Consider the following 6,755-nt stretch of genomic DNA (forward strand, 5'->3'; position numbering starts at 1 on the left):
TGTTTTGAAGTTGACTTTTCTTAGGAGAAATAAAAATAAGGGGAGGTAGTGGCAGAGCCAGATAATCATTATCGCAGGGACCTAACTTAAAATATGATAAACACAATTTAAAATAAAAATTGATAAACACAATTTAAGTATATCTATAAAAGTTCATAAATATGTTTCAAAATTGATACATTAACAACATAACATGATGACACTAGTACAAAAAGACAAAAACAAAAAGAGTCTAAAACTGCAATTTATAGTGTCTTAGAGAAACAAAATCCTCAAATATCAAATTTAAATTAAAGCTTCCAGCAATTTCCCTTTCAATATATAGTACTAAACTATTTGCAAAAAAAATCATCATCCATTTTGTTGCGAAGTCCTGTTTTAACAACTTTCATAGTTGAAAATGCTCGTTCGGTAGTCGCAACACTAGAAGAGTCAAAACAAGACGAATTAATCTATCAATAAGATAGCATGTCTTTGATTTTTTTTTTTTTTTTTTTTGTCTTTGCCAATCCTTGACATAATTCTATAATGGAAGACAAATTTTGTAATTTCGGATCATTAAGCACATCAAATTCAAAATGCTTCAAGTAATATCTCAAACTAATTTTCTCCTGCTCAGAAAAATCAAGAGGATAATATTTTTCTTCAAGGCTACATGTATCATCAATTTTAAAGGATTTATAAGCATCATTTGGATCCAAAGCTGAGCTAAGTGTCAAGAGTTCAATTGCCCTTTCACCAAACCTACTATCGAGCTCTTGCAATTGAAAGTTTATAGTAGCATTGAATATGTCAAAATGTTAATGATGCTCCACTATAATGTGATTCTGTTGATTACAATCTCGACCTTCAATATAACGAGCACTCAAATCTGGAATGTCAATTTCAAATTTCTTAGAGAAAGAGACAACATTCTTAAGCAAATTATCACAATCATCATCTCTCAACTTTTGGATAAGTTCTTTTCAGTAGAGACTGAATGAATGAATAGCATTCAAAATGTTTTGAGATTTTTGTTACAAAACTTAACAAAGAACATCAGTAATACCCATGGTTTCCTGCATCCAAAAATTCTCATGGTTTCCTTCATTAAATGTAAAATAAATATAAATTAGAATAATCTAACCATTTTATACATTAGCATCTCCACGTTAAGAATAAGTGCCTCATTCTCTTATAATATTTTCAAGCACTGAACAAGTAGGATCAAACATCCTTATTAGGCTACAAATAGAATTAAAATGAGAACCCCAACGAGAATCACCAGCTCGTTTCAAAGTGTCAATTTGGTTAGCTCATTTTTCCAAATTCAAGTTTACCAATAGCTCTCATATATGCAATTTGTGTTGCTTGAGCGGCTTGTGGTTCCTCATGACGTTTACATGAAGCACCAACTACATTGATAATGAAATTCAAATTTGTGAAGAACTCATGAACAGAAACAACCCCTCTGGATGCGACAATTAATGCTAATTGTAATTGATGAGCGAAACAATGAATATAATATGCACATGGACAATCATTAACAAATAATACTTGCAACCTTTCCATTCACCACGCATATTGCTAGCACCATCATAACCTTGTCCACGAATATTTTGAATATCAAGGCAATAACGAGAAAGAGTTAATGCCGATGTATTTTTAACATGAACAATATCAAAGAGGCATTCTTGTATAAAACCATCTTTGTCAACAAGTCTCAAAACAATAGCCATTTTCTCTCTCTTAGATTCATCTCGTATCTCATCAACAATAATGTAGAATTTAGAGTCCCCAATATCTACATGAATTTTTCTCGCACTTTACTTGTAATGACTTGCAAAATCTCCTTTTGAATTGTATGTGAATTATACTTTGCATATTTATGAGCATTTTCCAAAACAACCTTTGCAACCTTATCATTATATAATTCCAAAATTTGAGTCATCTCAATAAAATTACCTTGATTTTTTGAATCAAGAGTCTTGTCATGACCTCTAAAAGCACATCCTTAAAATGCAAGCCACCGAACAACATCAATAGAAGTTTTCACACATAGTTGATTATTTAGAATTTGTTCGGTACTTTGTGTATTCAATACTTTATCGATATGTCAAGATTGTTTTCGTAAATTCACACAAGATTTCACAGCATTATTATGGGGTGAACAAGGATCCTCTCTAATATGATTCAAAAATGCATAATTCTTTCCATCATGAACATTTCTCCAATTTGTAAATCCCTTGGTAGTAAACACATCCCATCCAGGATGTCCAACTGTTTTCATAGTAAAAAGATAATATGGTAGACAATATGCAACATCCTTAGAATCAAAATACTTAAGCCAAGTTGAAAATTGTGTGAACCAATAGGCTTGAAAGCAACGGGGATGCTTTTTTGGTCCAGAAAGTCGATTTTTCTTTTTTAAGAAGAATTTGATATGAATCATATTTCAAATAAGCTCGTCTTATTTCATCACGTTGATTGACTGGATAATCCCAAATCGGAGGATGTAATCTTGGATCTCATTCTATAGAAGAAATATCAACTTCATTAACATTAAGTGCGGAAGATTTAAAAGGAATCTCTTGGGTCTCCACAACTAGAGATTCAGAAGGATGTTCTTCATCTTCAACTCTTGGAGATTTAAAAGTATGCTCTTTGAGATTTGAAGTTTCGGCACTAAAATCCATTGTCGCATTACTTTTTGAAATGTCAGCTTCTTTTCTTTTGAAGAATAAATCGATAGTTTTAAACTTTGACATGATTCATGAACCTTTCAAAATTGATAAACAAAAAATAAGCAAGCACATATATAATAGTTTGAACATAAATAATCATACAATAAATCATAAAATGGCTGAAAACTCAATTTTTTGCTTAATTTATGATCACTTTATTGTTTATCTTAGAAAATATAGGCTCACAAAGAAATTAGGAATAACTAAATACTATAGAGTAGAGAAAAAAAAAAAATACTAGTAAAAGCGTCACCTAGTATTTCCTATGTGTGAAGCTCCGTCCAAATCTCAAGAAGAAGATGAACTAAAGGGCAATCTATGCACAAACAACCATTAGACCTCCAGACATATTTTGATTTTTCAATTTTTTACGAGAAACATATTCAAAATGGACAAACTAACTAATTTATGGTGCAACACATTAGTAACTCAAATAATTTTAGAATTTTTTAGAATTTTTTAATGTTTTTTCATGATCTGTTTTGAATCATGGGTAATACTTTTAAATTACAAATCATTCATAACAATGTTTTATATGCCACAACCAGTAACCAAGGTGCCACAGTCCACAAAACACTATATATATATAAAAAAAAAACTATAAGTCCATTAAAAAGAAAAAAACCAAAAACCTTGGTCCATGGAATGAGAACAATAATAGACAAAAAGCTTGAAAAAGGCAAAGATGCAATCTCTTTTACCTACAAAATACAATATTTGGCTGATGTGTGGTTAGTGTGTTGCAGCTTGGCAATTGCCAATTGGGCTAGAGTAAGAGTCTTGTTGTAGCCTGCTAGAGTCTAGAGATATTTTGTATATCAGCTCCGCTACATTCTACATACCAGCCTATTAATTTAGAAAACCCTAACACTACATACTAGCCTGCTGCGGCCAATGCCTAGGTGTCTAACAAAAAATATATATATATAAATATAAACAAATAAGTACAAAAAAGTAACCGCACCTTGACAGTTGATTGTTATGAAATTTTTGACTTTCAAGTGTGGGGGGCATTAATTTTTTTTTTTTTTTTTTTTTTTTTTTTTTTTTTTTTTTATTGCACAATGGGGGCCATCTTTCAATTAGTAAAAAAATTGCCTTACAAAATATTGTTTTCTAAAAATGTTGTGGGGGCCACGGTCCCCACTAAATAGATCCGTCACTCAGGGAAGGGGAGGGTGGTTACCAAAGAGAGCCCTTTTCTCCGTTTCCTCTTTCTTATACATCATTTCCACTGATTTAAATTATGATCTACTCTACTCACAACCAAATTGCTTCAAGTGTTATTTACTTCCCAAAAAATTGCTTGATTTATTGGGAACAAACAATAGAGAAAACCCCTAACAGAAACCTCATTGAGAGTAGCTGGGTTTGGTTAAAACATTGAATGTTATAGATGAAGCATAGGGCATATCATATGTATTTTTGCCTAAACTCTTGCTTTTATTAACATGTGAGATTTGTCATTATTTATTTGTTTATTAATATATCCACACACACACAAAAGTGCGATTGCCTATGCAACAAGTTTGGGTATTTTTGGTGAAATGCAAGGTATTCTCTTACATGACTATTGGAAAAGGAATCCCTCATAATTGGGGTGGAGCAATTTCATTCATTCTTTTTCCTTAATTTTTGTAGCATTGAGGATGGAGTTGTAGTACTTTTATGCAAATATCCACCTAAATAATAGGCGAATAAATGTACGTTTTACCCGCAAGTGTACAAGATCAAAAGATAGTATAGAGAGCAAGTACAAGATTATTCCCACGAGGATTAGTAAATTGTGTTTAAAAATAATTTCCTAAGATAGATATTTTGAATGAAGTAAAATATGATTACAATGGAATAAAGTAAACAACATAATTGAAAACAATAAATACAAGGGTAGGGCTGCAATATTTACCACTAATCATACTTTTTTTTGGAAACGATAGTCACAATGCTACAAACCACATTGCGATGTTTAATGTTTGCCAACCACAAGGGCATGGTATCTACTCCTAAAGTTATTGATCTACCTAAGTAACGAGTTAGACATGCCATCTACTCTAACTCTTTTCTTTCTAGAGGGATTTAGCATGGCATCTACTAAGTTGTTCTTCAAGAAAGCATAAAACTATGGAAATCGACAAACACACTCAGGTTGGAACATGGCATCTATTCCAATTGTCTTCATGTTGATTAATCCAAGAACTTGTTATGGGATTCTTTCGTTAGAATATGGCATCTATTCCAGTTGTCTTCATATTGATTAATCCAAGAACTTGTTATGGGATTCTTTTGTTACTCTTATTATGCACAAGACTCGGCCATCCAAATTGACATAAATAACAAATCCATACTATATGCATATGATGATCAAACACAAACATGTGAAGAATTCAAGAAAATAAAAAATAATCAATTAAGAATCACAAATAGTTGTAGCAAAGCAAATCAAAACCTTAAAGTAACATGATTAGAGTTTCAATGGAGCCCCAACTAGAGTAATTAACTACAACTAATTCGGACTAAAAGTTTATACATACAAAAAATAAAGAAAGGAAGAAAGAAAAACCAAAACCCTTCTTGATTTGGCCACTGATTCCTCTCCCAAAGCTTGTGTTTTTTTTTTTTTTTTTTTGAGAACTTAGGGGAGTATTTATAGAGTTTATAAACAAACCTAAATGATTTCCTGCATACTACAAGTCCAAAATCAAGTGTGTTTGGTAGGGTTGGGTTAGTCTTAAATCCCCATAACATATATGATAGTAATAAGTTGGACACTTTAGGTAATTTATGCACAAATCGATCAAACGGCTGGTATTGGTGAAAAAGGACAACTGATCGAATGTTCTTTATACAGTTTCAACAGTATGGCTCAGCCAAACGTTTGAACGGTAACAGTATGCATACGAATGAAATTAGGCCTTTCAACAAGAGCTCATAGAAGGAGGTCTATTCAAGGGTCTAGGAAGAACCATAAACCCCATTTTGCCTCTCTTCAACCACCAAACCGTAGAGAGAGAGAGAGAAGGTGTGTGTGTGTGTGTGTTCCTTTAAAAAATAATTTTGAACAAAAATTGATTAAAGATTTGAAATAATATTGAAAAAAAATAAAGATGACTTTTAATTAACTATGTGTGTGTGTGTGTGTGAACAGTGTGCAACAAAATATTAAATGCGGAATTTAAAGGAGACAAAGATTTTGTTGACGAAGTGGAAACTCAATTTAGAGAAAAATTACTCCGGGGCAGCCAAACCCAAGATATCCACTATTCAGAAGACAAAGTTACAAAACAGTAGCACTCACATACCCCTGATGCAGTGGTTGTACCTTGAACTCTGACGTGTAACCCAACACGAACGACTTCCAACCAAGTCTCCTACTTGAAGGGGTCTTCAATGGAATCCTTTACCTTAGGGCTCCTCCCTAAGATAGACTTCACAGCTGATCAAATCACACACTAGCAACAGTTAGAGAGCTAGCAGATCTTCAATATCTTCCTAAACACCATTTCTAAGCTATAGAGAATTAAATACCGAATTCTGTAAATTGTACATGCCTAGAGGCCTCTATTTATAGGCTATAGAAGACCTAAATCGAGTCTGAATCGATTTTCTCTAGGTGGCGTCCAGACGGTAGCTGAGAGTATCTAGACGGTCAACTGTGCAACCGGCTTTCCAAATCCGCTGAAATTCTTTCCTGAATAGAGCCACGTCCGGACAGTGTTGCCCTATCGTCCGGACGGTTGCACTTCTACTGCACGCAATTTTCATAATAAGGATTGAGCGTCCAGACAATAAAGACTAACGCCCGAACTGTTGAACGTTTTCTGCACGAGTTGCCTTATGAAGGATAGTGTTCGGACGGAATACCATGTCGTCTGGACAGTTGCAGCTGTCTTCCCATATCTGTGTTTGCGAAGTAAATCCTTTTACTTGTCGAACACTAAAAGGCGTCCGGATGTGTTGTTGAGACATCTAAATGGATACAACTGAGAGTAGTTTGAAGCTTCTAGACGCAGATTGGAGTCCGGACGAAAAGTT

This window comes from Alnus glutinosa, chromosome 1 (genome assembly GCF_958979055.1).
Source record: "Alnus glutinosa chromosome 1, dhAlnGlut1.1, whole genome shotgun sequence".
In the NCBI taxonomy this organism is placed as follows: domain Eukaryota; kingdom Viridiplantae; phylum Streptophyta; class Magnoliopsida; order Fagales; family Betulaceae; genus Alnus; species Alnus glutinosa.